The sequence below is a fragment of the Manis javanica genome, chromosome 9, assembly GCF_040802235.1.
Source record: "Manis javanica isolate MJ-LG chromosome 9, MJ_LKY, whole genome shotgun sequence".
NCBI classification, from domain to species: Eukaryota; Metazoa; Chordata; class Mammalia; order Pholidota; family Manidae; genus Manis; species Manis javanica.
This window is the reverse complement of record NC_133164.1, coordinates 50,677,305-50,701,413: the sequence shown is the minus strand read 5'-3', so window position 1 is coordinate 50,701,413 and position 24,109 is coordinate 50,677,305. Positions and strand designations below refer to the sequence as shown.

General features: G+C 46.2%; 2 long non-coding RNA genes across 2 annotated transcripts in view; one reads left to right on the top strand and one right to left on the bottom strand.

The window, feature by feature from the left end:
- The window catches only part of LOC108393431 (uncharacterized), an 80,724-nt gene that overhangs the window by 55,354 nt on the left and 1,261 nt on the right, over positions 1 to 24,109 (top strand). Inside the window, exons 4-6 of the long non-coding RNA XR_012121058.1 lie at positions 6,603 to 6,695; positions 6,916 to 7,036; positions 21,668 to 21,820. This is a non-coding gene — a long non-coding RNA (uncharacterized lncRNA). The remainder of the gene's footprint in view (positions 1 to 6,602; positions 6,696 to 6,915; positions 7,037 to 21,667; positions 21,821 to 24,109) is intronic.
- On the bottom strand, positions 1,068 to 8,149 carry LOC108393432 (uncharacterized). Its single transcript, XR_001852240.3, has 3 exons — positions 7,263 to 8,149; positions 1,784 to 1,931; positions 1,068 to 1,510 (listed from the first exon to the last, which is right to left on the bottom strand). It is a non-coding gene; the product is annotated as an uncharacterized lncRNA (long non-coding RNA).

Here is a 24,109-nt window from a genome sequence, read left to right as displayed (position 1 = left end):
GAGTAACTAACCTGTGACCTCAGATTTTCCACAGGCTCCGACAAGTGTTTTCTTTCTGTACACAAGAAAATATTTGGGGTGGTCAGTTTGCTATTGAAAAAGATAAAACCAAATTGGCAGACTTGGGAGCCTGGATGAGAATCTGTTTCAGAGGCACAGTGGCACAGTGGATGAGGTTAAAGATGAGGTTCCAGCTTTCTCCGTTCACCTTTTGGAGGGAGGCCTGAGGAAGAGACACCCACGGACTGGAGGGATGACAGGAGCACAGAGCCGCCTGAGATTTCTCACCTGCCAAATCCGGACAGGGTCTGCCTCTCCACCCGCCCAGGCAGGAGCCCAGCCTTGCCTAGCATGTGGGAGTAAGGTGAAGGCTTAGGACCAGGTGGGAAATTCACCTCTGAGTAGACATTGTAAGTTACTTGTGAGTAACTTAAAATCAGGGAACATTAGAACATTAGCACCAGAAGGGATGTTAGAGGCTGTCTAATTCCCCATGTTCTGCAGGATGTATTTAGGTGTCAGAAATATGGGAGGAGGTATTTCGAGGTCATGTAAGTTTGAAAATATTAGGATGTAGCAGATGCTACCAGGACCCTGCTTCAGCAAAACAGACTGAGTCCCAGCAACTCTTGTGTGTGTCTTTGTCTAAGGCTCTTGCTGAAGCCATGGAGGGCCAGTCTGTCCTTACGTAACAGGCCATGGGTACCAGGCACTTGACACCTGCCCACAGCAGTTCTTAAACCATGATGGGTGAGAGCTGTTGTGTGAACATCCCAGCCATCTGGCCCCTCGGGTGGGATCACTGAGGTGTGTGCTTTATACTGGCTTCTACAATTTCCCAGTGGGACTGAACTCCAGTTGTCCCCAGCAGCAGGCATCACCCGGCCTTTAGACCTGCCTTCCCTTCTCTGTCTTGCTTCCCAACGTCCTTACCATGTTTCCCTTCCCTTCCCAAATCAACTACTTGTACTCCAGTCCTCTCTGCATCTACTTCAGGGTCCCAAAGTAAGATAGCTGGGTAAAGAAAAAATGAACAGATTTCTTTACTACAGAATTTTCCAGAGCCTTTAACATTCATATTATGATTTTTGTGTGTGTGTGACTTTACAAGAAGGAGATTCAGCCTGCAGCATTTCCCAAATATTTGACTACAAAACTATATTTCTCCACCACAGGTCTCTTGAGACCAGTATTCCAAGCAAAATGTTTTAGGAGGTTTTCCCTATATTTTATTGATGAGAATGTTGTCACTCTCCACATTTTATTGACAAGAGGACTTATCCCAGGAAAGTCAAGGTTTTGTCTAAAGTGTCACAGTCAGGAATGGCAGAATTCAGGTTTCCTCTTCTCTCTTCAGTACACAGTTTTGCATCTGTACATCATGCCTGGTCAGCACAGGGGCAGAATTCTAGGGTCAAAAACCATGGAATTGGAAGTTCAGTTTCAGCAGCTCTGTTTGGTCTCCCTCACCAGGGAGCCATGCCGCCACCCTTAGTCACCTCCAGAAATCCTATGAAACCAGAGAGTTCAGTCAGCTGGCTTTGTTTTTTATTGTGGTAAAACACATACCACATAAAATGTACTATTTTCATTACTTTTAGTTGTACAGTTCAGTGGCACTAAGTACGTTCATTTTGTTGCACAACCACCATCTTCATACAAATCCAGAACTTTCCCACCTTCACGAATGGCAGTGCTGCCCCCATCGAACACCAGCTCTCCATCCCCCTGCCCCAGCCCCCAGTCCTGACCACCCCTCCAACCTCAGTGGTCCTTTGATCACCTCGAGTGCCTCATGTACATGGAATCATTCAGGATCTGTCCTTTTCTGACTGGTCCATTTCACATGACGTGTTGTCCTCAGTGTTCATCCATGGTAGGTAAGGGTCCAGCTTCATTCCTTCGCACGCGGATATCCCATTTTCCCAGCACTGTTTGTTGAAAAGACTGTCAGCTATTTTCTGAAACTTTTCTGGGGCATGTGTGGTTGGTTACTTTCTAATTTTCCTGTATACGCAGTTGTTTTTGAATGTTCCAGGCTTCACTGTCTGGCTCTCAAAAGAGGAAAAGAGAAAAATGAAGTGGGGAAAAAAAAAGAGTGTCAGCACTTTAAATCCTCTGGAAGTCACTTCAGTTGGAGGGGGAGGGGCTCGAAGCAACAGAGGGAGGGTGACAGCAATGGCTTCCTGCCACCTCCTTGCTCAGAGGCAGGGTCAGCAATCCCAGTGCAGAGCCCCAGTATTGGAGGACAGGGTCCTTTCTGCCCAGCCCAGCTGTTACAGGAACACAAGCACAGCTGCCTGCCACATCCCTGGGGGTGGGGGAAGAGAGCGCTACTGTGCAAGGACCTGAGACTGAGTGAAATTAATCAATTTATTATCTAAGTCTGCCCTTGGAAACTGCAAACTTTCAGTAGACTCCAGAGTTTCAAAGTAGTCACATTACATAGAGGGAGGCTCTTGAGCATGGGAGGCAAATTTCTGGTACCTTTTCCCTGCCGTCTTCCCAGGATCCTCTCTCTGTATTTACATTTTTGAAGAACTGCCATGTTGTTTTTCCATAGAGGCTGCACTGTTTTAAATTCCCAACAGTAATGCACAAGAATTCTAATTTCTCCACATCCTTGCCAACATTTGTTATTTGTTTTTTTTTTAAATCTCCATCCTAGCAGATGTGAAACAGTATCTCACTGTGGTTTTGATTTGCATTTCCCTAATGATTAGTAATGTTCAACATCTTTTCATGGGCTTATTTTCCATCTATATCTTCTTTGGAGAAATGTCTACTCCAATTTTGCCTGTTTTAATATTGTTTTTTGTTGTTGTTGAGTTGTAGGAGTTTCTTTTATATACTCTGGCTGTTAATCCCTGTTATTTGACTTTTTAAGTTCATTCCTATCTTACCATTTACACATATTAAAACCATACCACCAACCATTAACTCAATAAACCTTACACTGTATCATAGATAACTTAGAATCTGGCTACTCAAAACATAGTCCCCAGGCTGGCATCATCAGCATGCGAGCTTATTTGAAATGTAGATTCTTGGGCCTCACGCCATAACTTCTGAGTCAGAACCTGCATTTGAACAAGGTCCCCTGGTGATTTATATGACACTGAAATTGGAGAAGTGCTGCTCTAGAACACATGTGGCTCTGTACCACGTAAGATGCATTGGGCATTTGTATTTTTCAAGTTTTGATTCTAGAATGGTCTCATCCTGGCATTTTTGCTCTTTCTGATATTAAACTATGCAATTCTGATGGCAGGGTCACAAGTGTATGACCCTTCTTAACACTGACATGCTGAGATGGATGTTTTTCTCCAGGGTTGAATCAGATCAATCTGTATGTCTGCATCTTTTTCTATTGCTTTTCTTTTCCCTTCTCCCTGAACCAAAAATAAATGTAGCCAGTGGCTGTACCTTCTGTTTCTTTCCAGAAAAAAAAAAGGAACCGATTCCCATGCTGGTTTTCAGTGGCTCATCTGACACTGTGTTTTATTTCTTAGTAGCTGCTCTGTGTAAATTGTTCGTAGGCAATTCTCTTCTTAACCTCCAACTGGGGCTTTGTGCATAGAGGCAGTTATTACCTCAGCAAGTTAGTGGCATCAGTCCATCCCTTCTCCTGTGGGACTGTATGCCTTTAATAAGTACACTCCCTGAGTGACCATTTCTGACCTGCTGGGGTGGGTACATGGCCAAAGGTGAGACCTCTGCACAAGGAACATTCTAGTCAACTAGACTCCCCCTGACACTGTATCCTACACACCTCACTTATTAGCCTTGAAAAATACCTCTGATTCAGGTGGATTTCTGGAAAGGAAAATAAGGAACACAATACCCATTCTAATAGACACATTCACGTTGAGCATGGGTTGGCTGCTTACTATTGTATTTCCTCACGGTGTCTCTTGCTTTTAATGGTTTGCTGAACTTCCACTTACTCAGCTGAAGTTGTCTTTTAGTAACATAAGCATTATCTTTGTTTATACTTATTTCCATCACATTCAATGCATAGGTAGAAGAAACTTAAACTTTAATACATAGTTAGTTTCTCATGCTGAAATAAACCTGAAGGGAAGGAGGTGGGAGAGAGGCATCTCCATGAACACTGATGCTCAGTGTTAGTCCAAAATGTCAGTTTCTGCTCCTGTGGTGCCTCTGGTGAAGTGGCTGCAGGAAGGGGCTTAGCCGGGGAATGATGGTGTATGCAGTGGGTGTTACATATGGCCCACATCCATTCCCTTCCCTTTGATTAGTCTAAGTCCATTGCAATGACCTATGCCCCTGTTAGTTATCGGTTCTGAAACTGCAGGTGATGGAACAAGGTATGAAGTGATGTCAAATCAAGGGTGCCGTAGAGGTGGGAGAATTCTGAGAGGCTCTCTTGTCCTATGAAAAGATGGTTCCTTTTTTCCCCCTTGACCTTGTTCAGCCTGGAAATGACATCTGGAAGTCTGGCCGCCATATTGCTACTAGCCTGAGGATGAGGCCAGGACTGGGAGCAGCACAGCAGGGCGGCGGAAGGCCCTGGGACCTCGGTGAGCTTGCCAGTCGGCACACTCCAACACCCTGACCTGTGGTTCCTCAGTTCTGTGCAACAGTGAATTTCCTCATTGTCTTGGTCAGCTTCAGTTAGCATTTTTGTTTCCTATGACCAAAAGCATTCTAACAGATAGGGAAAATATGGACACTTTCCCAATATTTAAATGTTTTGGATTTGTTTAGTTTGCAGTGTTGTAAGTTCATGGACTAAAACAGATCCATATGCCAAAGTGTACAAACACATCCCAATGCTAAATATAAATGAAATGTAACTTTTAATCTTTACTTACATTTTAGATGACCCACTCCATGACTTTCCTTCACTAACACAGATCATCATGAGCTGGCTATTTTATTTCCACCGAGCTATGCACCTTTGGGGTGTAGAGGGATAACTCTGTGTTCAGAGTCTCCTGTTTAAATCTGTTCTCTTTGAACTTAGCTGTGGGCCCATCCAGGCAAGGCTCTAACCAGACTTGAGTATCACAATAATCAAAACATGTGTTTTGACTGCATTAATTTGGGGTAGGATAAAATTGATTCTTAAAAGGAAATTTAAAATTACGTTTAAACTTCAAATTAAATTTAAACTGGCATTTACAATGAAACATTAGCTATTTTTGAATGGTTGTTCCATGAGTATGGTGCACAATTCAAAGGCACAGCGAAAAGAAAGTCTCCCTCTTACCCCTGGCTTCAGCCACACAGCTCCGCCTCCTAGAGGCCATGATTGTTACTGGTTTTGAAAGGAAACCTATCTCCCTAACCCCCTCAGGCCTCACTCAGTCAACATAGTCATGAGCCTGCTGATATGTAAGCTATTCCGGAAAGCTGGATAGAGCCCTAGACTGAGACTTGCTAAGGCTGTGCTCTGGTCCTGACCTTGAGAAAACAGCAGAGCCCCTGACCTTGGTCAGTGATCTGGGCTTCTTTTTTGGAATGTGTGCTCATAATGCCTACTCCACTCTTCTCACGCGCTTAAACATCAGATGAGATAGAACAGTAAAAGATCTCTGGAAAGAAGAAAATGCAGCAACAGTTGAATGTGGACAAATGAAAATAGTTCACCCCATTGGTATCCAAAAATGGGATGAATATTTTCTTTCACCTGCTTAGAAATCTGTTTAATCAATAATTCCTGCAGGAGGTGAAATATAAATAAAAAACCAAAGCATTATAGAACCTGTTGCTCATGGGTTCTAGCAAGTTGACTCTACTCTTTCTGACCCCTTCTGAAGTCCAGGAAGCTTTAGGATTTAGGAAGGTTTTTTGTTGTTTCATTCTAAGCATTCAGTACTTCTGTTGGAATCTCAGAGCAGGGGCAAGGGATGGAAAAAGAAGGCGTGGCTTTTATAATTTCCAGGCGGTATCACGTCCTGAAATAGTGTGGTGGCAGTGGGCCAACCCAGTGTGGGGGAAGCTCCCACAGCCGGTTTCCTGGCCCTGGGACTTTGGAGTGCCCTTCCTGGTGTGCATACACTGCTTGTATCTGTGTTTGGCAGTGGGGTGGAGACGGTGAACAGGTGCCAGTGGGGCACAGGCTGGTGGCATCAGGACCCCTCATGCTGGCCCTGAATTCTTAAGAAGGAGTGAGCCATCTCTGGAGAGGAACTACAGCTCAGACCCTGTCTACACTGGAGGCATTTGGGAATGCGCGGAGCGGCAGGCAGAACTGAGGAGGCAGAGGAAAGCACCCAGGGTTGCCCAGGCTTCGCTGGGTTTGGGAAAGGAGGACCGACTGGTGGAGAAAAAGCCAGTACTGTGAGGGTCCACTGCAGGCTGTTGTGGGAGCCCATGCCTGGAATGTGTGTCCTGTCGGGAAGGCATGCTGTATTTACTCTGGCAGGCTCCTTGGTAAAGCCATGCTAGGCCGCAGCCGGGATACTGTCAGCTATGAAAGAGCGCCTCACCTACTGCACCGTGCTTTCCGCTGGCCTCTGGGCATTTGCGGTTCATCTGTTTAGATTTCGAGGCCTGCACACTGCCCCCTTTGTGGAAAGCTGCTGTGGCCGAGAGACTCTGATTCCTTTTTATTTTATTTTTTTCTGTATTAGGACTTAAGCTACTGCCCAAGATTGGGCCAAGATGTGGTTGTCATGGCAACAGCACCCTCGCCTACCTAAGAATGATTCCTTTCTCTCCCAGAGGTAATGTGGTGTCTGCAGCCCCTGCCCGGTCTCAGTGGGTGCCGCCTGAGAAGTCATTTCTGGAATGTGGGGTGGGGGGCACCACTGCCCCTGTTGACAGTGTTGTTCCTGTTCCTTCCTACTGTCTGCTGCCCACATCCATCCTCAACACAATATTCATGAATTTGGTCAAACCCGGTTTGAAACTTTACCTCCTACTTCTGCATCTTTCTTTTTCCAGTTCAGGAAAAGTCAGCAGACTTTTACTGAAGTGGCATGGCCAGTAGGCAGAAGGCTCCAGATTAAAGTTTTTGAGTTTGAATTGCAGCTTCAACATATGCTAAATGTACGTCCTCAGGCAAGTTTCCTAGTCCTATTTTCTTATCTATAAAGTGGGGCTAAATAATAGTACTTTCCTGATAGGGTTTCAGGGAAGATTAAATCGAGATTATGTGTGCAAAATTCTTGGCACAGTGCCTGACACATAGTAAGAACTCACAAACTATTAGTTTTTATGATGTGTCAGAAGCTGTGCATGGCTCTTTTAGGCCGAAACAATACAAAAGGCAGCCAACAGAAACACATTACCTGCAGCCACAGGCCCGAGTCCTTCCCAGCCTTCGGACCCGCATGCCCAGCCTTCCACATTCGGCCTGGTTTCTGACCTATTACTGGTTACTGGGTCATCAGTTACTCTCAGTCTGTTCTTGTAGTTCACAGTCAACATGCATCCATCCTAGCTTGCCCTGACCTTGGTAACTGCTTCTCTTTCCAGAATCAATCCTTACCTCTGTTTTTTTCCCCTCATTTGGACTTCCTGTTGGCAAGATATAGTCTCCAGAGCTGAGTTGCTGTTGCTTATGCTGTTGGACATATCTATAAATAAGGTTTTGTTCCAGGCTTACATAAGTGGCCAGCTCAGCGCCTCTCCAAACAAGTGTTGCTGCCTCTATTCTGTCACACTACCCGTTCCCAGTGGGCATGTTGGAGGAGCTCAGGCCACTGTGGCTGCTGTCTCAGCAGAGAGCTGCATGGCTCAGGAACTGCCCCGTTCCTGCCCTGCAGCTGAGTTCACCCCAGTACAAGGCAGGCTCCCCCTAGCATCCTGGACCTGGCCCCTTCTTGCCTGACAGGATGCCCTATGTCCTTGTGGGCATGTTCACCAAGCTTCCATCTCCCCCATTCAAACCTTCAGTTCCACCTGGGTAAGACCTGATTTCACCTGACAGATACCTAATGGACCAGGTGGAGAGATCAGCCAACCACAGGAGAAGAAACAAAGCCTCCTGCCAAACCCCAAAGTTTATTTAAATAGCAGCAAAACAATCTGCTTTCACACTGTGCCATCATTTCTTATATAGGTCTGCGTTATAAAGTAGGAGAGCCACTTGTCACATGTAGTTATTAAGTGCTTGAAATGTGGCTTATCTGAATTGAGAAGTGCTATGCATATAAAATACACACTGCATCTTGGACTTAGTACAAAAAATAAACGATCTGGTTAATATTTTTATACTGATTACATGTTGAAATGATAATATTTTAGATATACTGTGTTAAATAAGATATATTATTAAATTAATTTCACCTGTTTATTTTTACTTTTTAAAAATGGCTCCTAGAAAAATTTAAATTACACATATGGCTCTCATGTGTAACTTAGATTATTTTTCTATTAGACAGTGCTTCTCTAGATTGTGGTCTTTCTGAAATAAGTTAGGGTTCAAGGAAAATGTATATTACTCTAGGTACTTTAATCAGAGAGGGATTTAGCATGGGGAAGAAATTAAGTGCTTACAAAAGTAAGGCCGGAGGAATGAAAATCAGCACTGGGTGTGGGCGAGTGGGGAATGGGTCTCCTTAACTTTCAGGCTGTCTGCTGGCTTTCAGAGAATTGGGAAGTACTGCTCAGAGCAGAGGTAAGAAAACTGCAAGAAAAGCTGTTAACGGTCTCAGCTGCCTCACAACACTCAGATGGATGGCTGGTTCAATAGCTGCTGTAAAAACCTCACATCGGACAAAGCCCATGTGTCCATTACCGATGCTAGAGGAAGAAAAATAGGTCCTCTTTCCTTCCTCTGCCTTCCAAATCTCATGCAAACATACCTCCTCGGGCAGAATGCAAATCACATGCAGGATCCTGGATGCCATGACTTCCAGCCTTGTGATGTACAGTAGCCAGAAAGGGGTGTAGAATAATTGTTGAAAATAAACAGACAAAAACAAGACAAAACAAAAGAGCCTCAATATTCAGCACACTCCTTAAGGAGTCATATTCATCTTGCAGTGTAGCATTGTGGCTGCCTGGCACATAATAGGTGTTCACTGAATATTGAAAAACTTTTTTTGTGTGTGTGGATATTTACTTGGTTCCAGTATTTTGCTATTGCTGATAATGCTCCAATGGATATTTTAATGTATGACTTTTCTTGTTTTTATTGAAATATTATCTAGGGATAGATATTCAGGAGTGGCATTGCCAGGCAGCTGAGTCTGGGGAGGTCTCTCCCTGCACATTAGGTGAAACCTCAGCCAGGATGGGGGAGGATCCCTGACTCTGATCCTTCTGAAAGAATATACAAGCAGGTCAGATGAGTGTAGATAAGGAAGGAATTCATTAAGTGAGAGTAGTAGTGAGTGGCCGCAGCCACATAGGCAGTCGAGAGCAAAGGAGAACAGAGGGAGGAAAGAAAGTTCATTGAACTCCTGCTGCCATAGGGCAGACCCCTTGCCAGCTCCCAGAGCCAGGGTTACCTGGCGTCCAGTGACTGCCTGACCTGCATGGTGTGGAAACTAAACCCCTACCATGCAAGGATGTGGGGAAGCCATGGAGCACAGGATGGAGTGAGATTATGTTTGAGGACTTCCCCAAAACAAAGAAAGGAGATTTTCAGGCAGGCTGCTACAGAGCATGATTGTGTAGCTGCAGTCCCATCTGAGCCACCCAGGCGAAGGGAACTTGCAGCCCAAATCAGAGATCTCAGTAGCCCTTCCCTACTTGTCTGAGGTACAACAGAGAAAGAGAAGACTTGTGATTAAGTCTACAAAATGGAATGAAATAGCAAAGTAACAAAGACACTTACTTCTGGGAAAAGAGGTCTCTTATTAATCTCCCGAGAGACTTGGAAGAGCACAGAGGCAAAATGCAATAAGCTGAGCAGCAAGAGGTTTTATTTGAGACAAAGTACACACTCGAAAATAGGGGAGTGTGGGCAGCCTCAGAGGAGAGGTGCCCTTAAAGGTTTAGGATTTGTGTTTTTTAAGGATTTCAAGAATGGGATAAAGGGCCAGAGGGGTGCAGGCTGATGTATGATCCTATGATGTCTATCCTCAAGATATTCTGTAAGATAAACTTAACACAAGGAATTTCTTGTTCTGTTATTCTCTAGGATAGTGGTGACCCTAAGACCTGGAAACACGTCAGTAGGGGCTACTTGCCCTGCCTTAAGAGGGTCAGTTGTTGGCTGATTACTGTAACGTGTGTTAGGAATCTTACCTCCTGACTCCCTGATTTTTAAAATGGAATCTCAGCCTTAAGATGGAGTCCCTCTTATTCTTACTATACTATTTATGTTTCAGCTTTTTCATCATGGGCAGGAAAAATTAATCATAATCCTCATCCCATGCCCTTGCTCTACCTCAGTAAGATTGCTGAGAATTGCTGTTTTTTTGTTATGCTGCTTTCCAAAAATTCTTCACCAATCTGAAGTCATGCATATATTATACATACAGGACCTATGTGGAGGATGGATTTTTATGGCAATGTCTTTAACCCTGTGCATTATCACTGTTTGCTTATTTTTGTTCTAATTCACTATACGTAGGGTAAGCTGTTGGGCTGAGCACTGGTGAGGCCCTTGGCAGAAGGGTTACAGATGGGGCTGACTGTCTCAGTTGCAGAAATCATGATCTCTCTCATCATCGAAGGTCCCCAGCTGCCAAGAACTTTGCCCAGTTTAAGTCTTCACCATTGTTTCATAGGTTTCCCTTTAAGCTTAACAAGAAAGTGTGAAAAACTCTGAATCACTGAATTCTTCCCTGCTTCCAGTGACAGTTAAGACTAATGACATAGATGTATGACGTTTGTCTCAAAGAGGGAAATGTTTAAAGATAATAGCTAAATGAACCTTTCATTTTCTTCCCTGAATCTTGCTGTGTTTCATGATGGGACCCATGTGTTTATGAGTGATATCTCAAGAAGAAATACATATCTTAATTCTCTGTAAGGACAAGATGATCTAAGGGATGCACAGATGATGCATCAGGCTAGAAAAAGGTTTAGGTCCCTTACCTGGAAGAAATAACAGGATACCTCATAGGATGTCTGTGAGAATCAGATGATTTAATACACAGTAAGTGTGCAGTGAGCGGTGGGTGCCATTGGGATGGGTGAAGCTGTGTGTGTTCTTCAGTCTGAGCCCTGATGCCATCAGCCACCTGTACCCTGAGCTGTATTTTGTTTTATGTCGTAGCCAAGTGAAAGGCTGTTGGCACTTAGGCAGTTATCTGTGAAAGGCCTGTAGCCATCCTGGGGTTTATGAACAGGAAGACGTGTACCAGGTGCCTAGAATTACAATGTGTTGAGTCAAAGAATGGCTGAGCTGGTGACATCATTAGTGATATCATTTTATAGATGAAGAAATGGAGGCTCAAGAAAATGAAGTGAAAGACCCAAGATTTCCCAGCAAGTTAATAGGAGACCTCAGTGTACAAGCCTAGTCTTCAGACTCCCAGACCAGTCTCCTGCTTCCACAAGCATACCACCCCCAACAGCTGGCTGATGTCACATGTGGGAACCAGTGGCGGTGGTGGAGGGGCATGATGCCTCTGATATTGTCCCTTCCCTAGGCCAAAGGAGGGAGGAGATGCTCTTTTGCTAGAGATCCAGTTTCCCTGGAGTACTGATTCCCACCCTTTCTAAGAATGAAGAATCCTTTCTAACATCAATACATTTCATAGACCTCCCCTGCACCATGACACAGAAGCTGTAGCCTGGATATCCAATCCTGGAGATGTACTGTGATACTAGCTGCTATAAACTTAACAGTGCTTACACTGGAGGCGTGAATGCCCTCAAAAGTGATTGTGCTTATATGAATTATTCAGACTACAAATAATGATTCAATGGCATTTAGATGTGCGAACACCTTGTAATAACTCCACCACCTCACCAGATGACACCCATTACCATGGAAGGCTGTTGTTTTCCTTTATTTTCCGAGTTCCAAAAGGAGGATACTAATTTAGGAGTAATGTAGCAAAAATAAAGAAGCTAGAACATTCTAGTCCTTTTTCTAAAATAATACAAGGCTAAGCTCTCAGCTACAAGGAGAGAGGCTTGAGTAGGAAAAAAACACACAACAAAGCTCTCTTCTGTTCTTTCATCTGACTGCACTGGTAAATTGATACCCAACTGAGATGGCTGGCCCCAACAGTCTGAGATGCAAAGTATTTGGGGGCAGTTATGGTTCATTAACTGCAATGAAAAACACAGAGGGACAGTCGAAGCTAGAGATTTGGCAGCCAGACACATACGTTTTCTGATGTTAGATAATATACATATGACAGAAATAGATTCAAGTTCCAAAATCCTGACTCATTTTGCCTATCCCACAGCAGAGCTGAGAAATGTGGAAAGAGAGGTGAGTTTCGGGGAGATGGTTCTGCTGGGCATATACATCTGCCTCTTTGTCATGGTTTTGGGGCTAGGCTGGGTCCGGGAAAGCGGCTGTCAGCAGAGAGAGCTCCCAACTGCTGGCCTCTCCTGGGGCTCCCACGCAGTGCCTCGAGCCATGGTGGGAGGCACTCCAGGTGATGGCAGCATGAGAGGTCAGTGATTCCTCTCCACAGGGCAAACATTTATAGGAACAGACAAAATTGGCAACCATTTCAAAGCACTGCAAACTGGCCAACAGCAGATGACAAACAGAAGCTTTTATTCTTGAAAACCTGCTGGATTTTGGACAAGAGCAGCAGGGGTGTGTGGCCTCCTCGCCCGGAGCTGCTCCGTGCCCTCTGCCAGCTCAATGAGCCAGGAAAGTGTGAGGCTGGCCATGAAAACGAGCACTTCGATGCCTGAAAGGACTGACTCCATTTGGCACAAGCGTGTGTGTGTGTGTGTGAACCTGTGGCTTTGCTGGCTGAAGAAATGAAGAAAACCTGTGACTCTGTTGGCCCAAGATTTCGTTCTTGGTGGGAGTGAGCTGTAGACCTGCCAGAAATGTAATGGGGGAAGAAGCCCTGGAAGTGAAAGAGTGCCACAAAGAAGCTGAGAAATTCTTCATGTATTCCCGCCTGGCTGGGAAATTATGCAGGCACGGAGGAGGCCCAAGAGGGCCCAGAGAAAGCTGAAAACCAAGGAGAATTGAGATCTGACTGTAACTTTCAATGTGGTCTTCAGTTGGTATCAATTTACCAGTGCACTCACACACGGTTATCAGCAGTAGTGGGATGGAGCCGAGGCCAGCAGCCTCCCAGCTGGGCTGCTCAGCTGCCCCGTATAGCTGAGCCACGGGAGACTCTTGAGGCCATGAAGTGATTTCTCACCGTCAGTTTCACTGCATGTTGTTCTGGGTGCTGTCACGGTGGGGCTGCTTGGTGGAGAGAGCAAGGGTTTGGGTCTGACAGGACGGGGTTTTATTCCCATCTCTGTCTCTTACTATGTATGTGAATCTGGGTGAGCTGTGCAATATCACTGTATCTTATTCAATCCTTATAAAATTCTAGTGAAGTAGACAATATTACGATACATATGGTCTAGGATGTGATGATGTGGAGAACTTTTTAATCTATAAAATAGGTATGTGTATGTGTGTGTGAGGATTATATACTGTAATGGTTCTAATGTACCTATCACATGGTGGTTTTCAATAGGTAACTTTTTTGTTTGTTTGTTTATGTTGTTATCACTGAAAATGCAATATATCTTAAGAAGAATCATGGCCAGGTTTATAAACCCAGAGAGCTTATCCCTACATATAGTCACCAAGAAAATCATAAGATGCTGGTATTAATGCTGTGGTAGGTATAAATCTGTGTGGCCTTTGTATTGGTTTTCTACAGCTGCTGTAATAAGTTATCACAAACTCAGTGACCTCAAATGAACCAAATTTATCATCATGCAGCTCTTTAAGTCAGAATTCCAGGCAAGGCATGGCCCAACTTGGTCCTCTGCTTAGATTCTCATAGGCTGAAACAATGGATCGCAAGGCTGGGGTCCTTTCTGGAAGCTCTGAGTCTGATCCCATTTCTAGGCTTGCTCAGGTTGCTGGTGAAATTAAGTTCCTTGCAGTTGTAGGACTGTGGTCCCTGTGTGCTGGCTGGCTGCCAGCCAGAGGCTGATCTTTGCTAGAGATCCTTTCTAGATGCTGCTTGAATTTCTTCCCATATTTTCCATGCGACTCTAACCACTAGGGACTGAATCCCTCTCATGCTTAAAGTATTTCCAACTTTTCCTTCTGCTGCATCCTCCGACCCAGGTGAGAACATTGGGCCTGCCTGGATAATCTAGGCTAATCTCTGTATTTTACAGTCTGTAACCTTAATCACATCTGCAAAGTCCCTCATGCACAGACTCTGGGTAGGGCATGGACAACACCAGAGGGGGTGCCTTCTGCTTCTCGGCGGGGGGAGCAGGCACAGGCAAGCTCTTGGGATAGGAAGAATGAAACCAGGAGTAACTAGACATTAGAGACCATGACTATGTGTAGTTTGGGTTAGTGAGGATGTCCCTAGCAGACCTCTGTCTTGTCTACCTAACATTCCTTTCATTGGGGGCAATGCCCCTTCTTCATTCTCTGTGGTTTTTGTGGGGCTGTCAATCATAAGATTCTATCTACTCGGCCATAGGAATAGGTCCATGACCCCAAGTAGGTCAATTAGATCATCTATCTCCCAGGAACTGACTCTTGAGTGGAGACAGACAGGCACTGGGAGCAACTATGGTGAGGTCGAGAAGCGTCCTGGAGCTCCGTGGAGCAGCCTTCCCTCCTCAGTCCTTCTGGACCTGGCTGTCCAGCAGCAGTGTCAGCACTAAGACCTACTTAGACTTCTTCCAGTACACCCCTTTCCTGGTTACTCTACTTACTCAGAGCTGGTTTCTTCTGTTTAGACCAAAGAATATGAACTGATACACTGTCCCTGCATATCATGGCCACCACCATCATTACATAACAGAACACTTATTCAGGTCTCCTTGGTCAGACAAATTACGGACACAGTCTCTTATCTCAGTAATGGAGCTTCTTACCTCTGCCATTGCTTCTGACACTTTATCCATGAGCCCTGTAAAACCTGGGAAAGACATACGGAAAAGGATTTCATAGCACGTAATGCCTCAGAAATCAGGCCACATTACAGGCATCAGCCAGATTGGCAGAGATCACCTCTTTTCACCTTTTATTACCTACCACATGTGAATCACAACCACACAATACAATGTGCATTCAAGATGATGACCTGAATCATAAAATTCCATGTGTGAAATACATTGTGTTTATTGTAGCAGGAAAGTGAGTGATCCAACCAGTCTCCCTGTTTATTTTTTATGATTCAGTGCTTTCAGGGGTAAGCCTGAATTACATGGCACTCACCCCTCCAGAAAGCCTCGTCCCCTCACAGTGCGGGGGTCAGTGAGGTGTTCTGGTAGGTAAGATTTGAATTGTGTGCAAGCCACGAACAGCTGGATTTCTGGAGTGGCGAGTGAAGGGAGTGTTCAGAGCAGCTCGCCTGAATTCAGAGGAGGTTGAGGGAGACCACTGCTCTGCTGGCCTTGGGTCTGACCATGAATCTTGAAAGCAGGAGGGTTTCAGGATCTCTTTTGATCACTTGAAGGGCAGTGATTCTAGATGGCAGGAAAGTGGCCCTTGCTTGATGTCCTTAGGAAAAGCTTTTATATGAAGAGGACAGTCTTCATTTTGATGCTTTCTGAAGAGAATTACAGCAAATTTGCCCTTTCCCCAAGGTCAGACATCCAGCCTCAAGTTGGTTGTCCGAGGAGATGAGGAGGCCGGGGTCTGCCTGCTGAGGTATCTGCCAGGCACCTTGCTATGTCTCTTCAAACCCCAGGAGGCCAATTTCTTTAAAGAAGAAATTTGGAGAAACAATTCCCTCCTTCAGTTAGAAGAACAATCTCTCAAAGACAAATCAGTCCAATAATAATAGTAATACAGGCGCCATCACCACCTCTGTATTTATGTCACACTGCTTTTCCAGAAGGTCTCCCGTTCCGAAGGCAAGGAGCCTTGCTCCCTTTCAAGCTCCCAGGAGGCCCTGTGTGATTAGCCTGAAAGGACTTGATCTTCACAAAATCATCCCCATACAATGTGATCTTCTAAGAGCCTGTAAATGGAATTTTTGATGCTACATTTTATTTCTCAATAAAAAGCTATTTTCTCAAAAGAAAAGCTTTTTTCGTTTCCTCTTTCTCCCTCCCTCCCTCCCTCCCTCCCTCCCTCCCTCCCTTTCTTCCTTCCTTCCTTCCTTCCTTCCTTCCTTCCTTCCTTCCTTCCTTCCTTCCTTCCTTCCTTCCTTCCTTCCTTCCTTCCTTCCTTCCTTTATTTTTTAGAGCAGTTTTAGGTTCACAGTAAAGCTGAAAGGAAGGTGCAGAGATTTCCCGTCTACACCCTGCCCTGTCACATACACAGCCTCCTCACTGCCTCCCCTACCCGCCATCAACACCCCCTGCTGGGTGGTACATTTGTTAAACTGATGAACCTGCACTGACCCATCTGAGTCCCCGGAAGCCCATGTTTACATTAGCGTCACTCTCGGTGGTGTACATTCTGTGGGTTTGGACAAATGTATAATGGCGTGTATCCATCACCACAGTATCATACAGAGTATTTTCACTGCCCTAAACAGCCTCTGTGCTCTGCCTCTTCATCTCCAGCAAGCCCCTGATCTTTGTACTGTCTCCATGGCTTTGCCCCTTCCAGGTGTCATAGACTGGCTTGGTTTCTCTCACTTAGTAATACACACGTAAGACTCCTCTGCGTCTTGGTAACTCATTTCTTTCAAGCACTAAATAAAATTCCTGTCTTGAGAGACCACCGTTGATTTATCCATTCATCTACCAAAGGATATCTTGGGTGCTTCCAAGTTTTGGCAAATGTGAATAAAGCTGCTATAAACATCCACCAGCAGGTTTGTGGGTGGACATAGTTTCCCACTCCTTTGGACAAACCCCAAGGAGCACCATAGATGGAGAGTGTGGTAAGAGTATGCTTAATGTTGTAAGAAACAGCCAGACTGTCTCCCAAAGAGGCTGTGCCATTTTGCATTCACACCAGCCACACATGAGAGTTCTTGTTGTTCCATTTGTTCCACATCCTGGTCAGCATTTGGCAGTTGCAGTGATCCAGATTTTGGCCATTCCAGGAAGGTTGTGATGGTGTCTCCTAGTTTTAATTTGTGTTTCCCTGATGACACATGATGTGAATTATCCCTTCCTTACTTCTTTCTTTTTCCCTTCCCTTCCATCTTCCCTTTCTCCCTCCCTCCCTGATTTTTCTTCTTGTGCTAAGATTGAGCAGTTAAGATAATATGCTCATAGTCATCTACCAGGCAGCTTCTTTTCAAAATTTAAGAACTTGGTAGTACTTTTCCCGTCTCAGCAGTCCTCAGGGGGCCGCAGGAGATAGCGCCAGGCTGGGCAGTGACCCAGCCACCCCTTAAGTGCCCTGGATGTATTGTTTTCCTTTGCAGCAACTAGGGCAGCACTCCATTCCTTTAACACAAAAGCATTGTTATTGACTAGTTTCAAAGGGAAATTATTTTCCTCCGCCCTCCTAAACCACAACTTCAACACCTCCTCCTCCTCTCCATAATAGTCACAGTAGGATGTTCAATTATAGCTAAAAGCCCTAGATTTAAGTGACAGATTAAGAGGCTCCGCAGGTTGCTACTATAATGTTCATTTCATCTGTTGGTTTATTTTTCTAACTTGTAGGCACTGGGCTTTTGGTAAGCCTGTGACAAGGTGCTGTTTGCTAATGCATTCTGTGGGTGTCCAGCCCTGTCTGCTGGGCACCCTCAGCATGGGCTCTGGGAGAGTCGGCTGGAGGGAGCCTGTCTGCAGGGCCCCATCCCTGGCCACGATACCTTTGATCCAGGCCCTAGGGAGGCTCTGACCTCAGCAAGTGACCTAGAGCAGGTCAGATGCTCCCGTACCTGCCCCAGCCACCAACCCCTGGCATGGCGCCTGGTGCACAGTGGGGGCGCCATAAAGTCTGCAGGATGAAAGAATGAAATGCTCCAGCGCAGTGAGGCTTAAATGTCTGCATTTGCTTCTGATGGAGGCAAGGGGAGAGCTACAGACACCGCCCATTCTTCTTGAAACTACAAAATTAAAAAAATGTCTTTTTTTTTCCATTTTGGCTTTGTTTGGCTTCCGAGGGTATATTTCTGCTTCCACCCGTGCTGTCCCTCTTCCTGCTCACCTCTAAGGACCCTCTCGGGGTCCTTGATCTCCCTGGGGTCCCGCAGGAAGAGGCTGTCAGCTGCTTCCCTGTGCAGGGGGGACCTCCTCTGAACTCCAGGGCCGGGCCTGGGGAACTTGGCACTTTCACACAGATGCAAGACGTCCAGCTCCCAAAGAATGAGACTGCCATGGTGGAATGTCAGAGACCCCTTTTGGGTTGAAGAAGAGCTGTGTGGGGACTTAGGCAGCTGTCTCTTCAGGCTTCCTCCCCTCTTCTTCCTGAATGAGTGAGGCCGCTGTCTCAGGCAGCTCGGCTTTCTCATAGACCCACTCGGCAGGGGTGGTGAGGGAGGAGGCACTGTGGCCTTCTGCTGGGCTGGCTCCTGTTTCATCCCGGATGCAGGACTAAGCACCTGCCTGGGTGCACCTCGAGCGCCTGCTTCCCCAGAGCTTTCCCAGCCCCAGGTGCCTGGGCTCAGGGCACTCGGTGCAGGCTGTCCTTCCAGCGCCTTCTCAGGCTGGAACTTCTTTGGGGCCTTGGGCTGGAGCCAGGCCGTGCTCTTGTCTGGCTGGGGCCTCTCTCCTAGGTGCCCCTGGAGTGCTCTGTACGTCACTGTATTCGAATTTCCTATGTTTCTTCTTCTCCCGGTGGCTGTAGGTTCCTTGAAGGCAGGAACAGTCCTTCTTATTTTATATCCCTGGTGTCCAGTATAGCACTCAGCCCTCTGTAGACATGGGGGGAAGGTACTGATGGGGGAAGACAGGGACAGGGAGGGAAGAGAGAGAGTAGAAGAAGGAAATTATGGGTTAAACATCCAGTTCCTGCTATTTCCAACTAGTCTAATAAGTAATTGCGAACATACCCCTAAAAGGACACTAGTGGTGTATACCTCCCTGTGGGTTAGAGTGTCCCCCAGGAGAGCTGGCGGGTGCTGGATTCTCCTGCAGAGGACTGTAGCGCCCGTCTTCCTGCTCTGCCAGCAACGTCTAGTAGATCCTTAAACCCAGGGGTTTTCTTCCATCCCCTTGACCCCTTATATCAGCATGCTTACTCCAACCGTAAGCCCTCTTTTGAAGTTGGATACTGTTGGTCGTTTACATTTAGGCTTTATCAGCAACTAGTTGGTGTCTGGTAATTGCAAATTATTTGAACAAGAGACAAATTGCATAGCAAGAATTTGAAAAGGTCAGGGGAATTTTGTCTAAAAAATGCAGCTGGAGGACTGAAGAAACTTCACTTGCATTAATTTTAGACAATCACTAGGCCCCACTCAATTAGACTGGAAATGGTACTGGTATTCAGTCCCTGGTCCTTTGGCAGTGAGTGGCTGGGACCCAGCTTCCTGGTATGAGTGACACATGTGTGCGTGTGTGTGTGAGGTTCAGCTGTATGGCTGTTGATTTCCAGCATGGACTCTGAATGGTCAGTCCCTGGGCTGTACTGATTATTCACATAAGGGTCTTCTCCAAAGCACTGAGACTTCAGCAGCTGCGTTTGCTGGCAGAACTGCAAATGCCACCACTGCTCCTGAAGAAAAAAAGCCCACCTCTCTCTTTTTCTCATTTTGACTCCAAAGTACATATTATAGTTCAGATAAGTTTCAAAGAAAAATCTAAACAATTTTGTATCTTGCATTTTAGGTGAATCTGGAGGTTTAGCCCAAACCTAGTTAATATAGAAATAATGCTAATAAAGGTGCGCATCATGTCAGATGAGTCCATCCCTTACCCCTGCATTCATGTCCCAGGAAACTACTTTCCCCAGAATTCTGCTGGAGACAATTCCTGAGGGTGGAATATATCTTTCTGTGGGAGTTTCCCCAGAATAAAAAGAGGCCACCCACCAGGAGAACTTTGTGGGAGTGGGGGTGAATATCTTTGAGCATCTTAATCTCATTCAAAAGCCTGCAATGGAATGCTGAGAAGATGCTGGAGAAATGAAAGCAAACATCAGCCATTCTTCCACATGGAACTTCCCCTTCCCTGTTGGCCAGTTTCCAGGGGGGCACAGGAGGCTGGTACCAGAGGCCTTCCAGATTTCCCCCCCTTAGCTTCCATGCCAGAACAGAGGAAGGGGTCAGTGGTACTCAGCCCTGACTTGTCCCTCTGCTCCCCAGGCTGGCCAAAGAACAGCCCATAACTGTGGTCTCTTCAGACTTTTCTGGGCATCCTGTCAGCAATCCTGAGAACCCAGAGTGATGGCCTTGCCCAGCAGTACCCCAGCAGACAGAGGACCCATTAACCCTCGCCCTCAGTCCAAAAGGTGCCCAACAGGGCAGCACAGCCTCCACGCCCTGGAATCTGGCTGCTGAAAAGCCCATCATCAGGGCAGTACTTGTGTCTGCCTCCTCTTGGCCCAGATGCCCCAAGCTCAGTGACAGAGAAGACCATGTCTCCAAAGATGATGGTGGGGCTCCCACGGGCCCGCTCTCCTGTTCCTACCCTGGGGTGCTGTTAGTATAAACTGAGAGGTAATATAGGGGCCATGGAAATGCGGGTGCAAACACAGGGCCAGCTGGCTGGGGCTGCTCACATCTGCCCTAGGACATTGGGAGTTACCCTGACACCTCACGGCTGGGTGAGCAATCTGCCCTTGCCTAGACCCCAAGTTTGCTCCACCTTACCAGCTGATGCCTTGACAGCAGGGCCCTGGGAGGGTACAGACATCTGATGCCTCTGTGAGCAGTGACATGCTGAGGGCCTTGGTCCTCGGTGGCTGTGCCCATGATTACAGAATGGCTTTCCCCTCATCTAGCTAGAAGGCACAAGGGGACCTTACAAGATCCTACATAGGACCTTCCTTTAGTTAGCACCTGGATGAGGCTGCCGGGCTCCTGGATGGACATAGGCAGTGCTGGGCCGCATGCACACCTGACTGGGCAGAGGGTCCAGCCCTGTGTGTCTGGTTGTAGGCCCTCCCCACACTATGCCTGGGTGATTCTAAAGTGGTTAAGAGCAGGCGTTTTGGAGCCACACAGACATCAGTTCAGTCTTTCCCCGAGTTTCAGTTTCCCATCTGTAAACATGGGGATGGTGACACCAACCTCATGGGGTGGGCCTGGGAATAACATGAGACAGTGTGTACAAAGCTTGTAGCAGAGGCTACAGAGAAGGCCCTCAATAAAAGGCACCGGGCCCCAAAGTACTGCATTCCATGGGCTACTGCCTGGAAAGAACGTGCGGGAAATAGAGCTTTACAGACAGGCAATTGGCATTTGGAGCTAAAGCTGAGAACACTCTCCTCTAGGCTGGCTGACTTGCTGAGCTCAGGATCGATTGTCTTCCATCCTGAATTCCTGAAGGGGTCATGGGGGACACTGCAGGTCAATTGCATGCAAGGGTCTTGGTACCGCAGTAGTTTGTTTGAGGACTGAGCTCTCCCTCTGTGGGGTTTTCATGTGCGTGAGATGTGAAATGCAGCATATGCACTGACATCACTTTAATAAGGCTCAGGCACTTTCAAGGGATACTCCAGAGTCTTCCACTGAAATCGTTTTTCTGTCAAAAGCTGACATTATAACAACATTGCAGGAGAGACTCCCTGAGAAATCACTGTTCATTTCCTTTCAGGCAGTTCGTTTACCTGCAGAAGCTGGACTTTTCTGCTCTCTCTGCAGCATCTGGGGATGGACATGCTCCCATAAGCCAATTCTGCAGCTGAGTGGATTGAGGTCCCAGAAAGCCAAAGGCCTGGAGTGGAAAATACTGCACAGGTGGACTCATTAAGGTTTGAGTTTAGGACTTGAGCCTGTCAGAGCAGCCTGCACTTTGTTGAGCTTATTGGACATTAGGAAGTCTGATTGGACTGTGGTCCCCAAATTAGGCCAGTGTGAAAAGAGAGGAACTCACTGGGGAATGTTTTCCACTACTGATTCTTCAGGTTTTTAATGCATAGGACCTTCCCTTAGTTGGCACCTGGATGAGGCATCTGCCAGCTCACTTTGGTTCTTCATGCAATTCTCATCATGTGCCTCCAATGAGAGATCTTTCCTCTGGCACCTTCTATTCTGTTCATCCATGGTGCATGCAGACAGGCTTCTTTTTCCTTACTCCCCACTCCCATCCCAGCTTGGGAGACGAACATGCCTTTGGTTTCCCCGAGAAGATGTGACTCACTGGAGTGACCTCTGGCCATCTCCCCTCCACTCCAGTGTCTTTGGTTTGTCACTTCCCCTCCACTTTTCCAGTTTCAGAAATTGAGGTGGACGTTCTCATCAACAGGGCCAGCCTCTGATGCTATCCTTTTGCCTGGACCCTGCTAGGCTGAATTGTCTCTTTTCTCCACTGGACCCTTCTAGGCTTTCAGAAATGCACGACCCAACTTCTACTTCTTTTCACTGGTGAGCTGCTTAACCCGTCACCTTCATCTGCTACTGCCACTTCCTCGGCCCTGGGGACCTCCAACCCCCCAGTGGCTTCCACCTCTAGATTTTACTCAAATGGCACCCTGAAGGTCAGAGGTACCCTTCCGGTGGTCAAGCTGATCTGTGCTCATCACTCACTGCCCTCTAACTGTGGATGCTCTTAACAACCCATCTTTAAAAATCTTTCTTCCACGGGCCGCCATGACACTCAGCTATGAGCCCTGGTCCCACTTTTGACCTGTGTTTTTCTCTTTCATTCCCTTGACATTTCTTCCAATTTTTACCCCAGAGCTTATGCAATCTTCAGGGATCAATATATCATTCTTATATATTTTTCCATTTTTCCTCTTAAATCTCACCTACTCTCAAGCTCTCATGAAAACTCATGTCTCTACACTTTATGGGAGGGTAATTGTCAAAGTTGTATTTTTAGTTTTGATTTACTATCCAAGATCTAGACTTACATTTCAAACAGCTTGAAGAATCTTCCCACCCAGGTAGGGTTCCAGCACTTCATGGGGAGTATGGGCAAAGCTGACCTGTCTCCTGCATCTTTATCCAGAGCACGTAATCGCGTTGAGGCTGTATAACTGAGGGTTGAGTGTGCCAGCACTTGAGTGTTCAAAGCCTCCCTTTGCTTCCCCATTGCTTTAACTATGTGGCAGAGAGCGAATAATTGAATCTCTCTCTGCCTCAGTTTTCCCATCTGTAAAATGAGGATATTAATAAATAAACCTCATATAGTTGTTGTGAGGATTAACTAAAAAAGAAACACACACACACATAATTTCTTAGACAGGTCCCAATAAAGTGTTACTAAGAACACATTCTCAAAATGTTTGAGTTCCTTTGGGCATATTTCTCTTTCCTTCATCCCATATTGTGTCTGCATCCCACATTTCCTTTTCTGAGTCCTCCACTTTCACCAAGGCCCTTGGTGCTCCAGGCTGGGGTAGTGCATTTGGCTTTGAACTCAGCTTATTTCCAGGCTTTCTGCTCAATCCAGCCTGCCCATGACTGCAAGAGTAATGCTCTTTAAGCTTTACTTTAAGTGCTCTTCCTATATTCACCATTGCTTAGAGGAGAACGTTTTCCGTATTTCTATCTCTCGTTTTTCCCCTACACAAACACTCTGTTTGAGGTGGGCGCAGTATTCTGCAGACATACCCTGCTCATTTCCACCGCACCCTCAGACCCTCCACATGTCCCTAGTCTCTAAATTCTTAGTGATTCACTAATACTTGGATGGCTATTGCACTGCTTCTCCAAGTCTATCATTAATGGCCTTAATCATGTACAACTGTCTGTGAATGGCAGCTGTGGCCTTCCAAGAAGACTTGGGGCACCTCGGAGGCAATGCCTGTGGCATGTGTCCCTTTGTATCCCCCAGAGCACCCAGCACAATGACTTGCTCCCAGTACATGTTAATAAAGATTTGTGGGCAACTTGGCCAAATAATCAAAATATCAGATTCACTGTTCACTGTGAATGTATAGAAAAAAGTGAGGGAAATCCTTGAGCTCCCTGTTAAGTTTGCTCTTTGCCTTCTACACCCAATAAAGGCAAGGATGTCTGAAGAAGGGTTGAGCTGGGTGCAAGGAGTGGGTTTAAGGTGAGTTAGTGGGTAAGGGAAACTGAGATATTCATAAAAT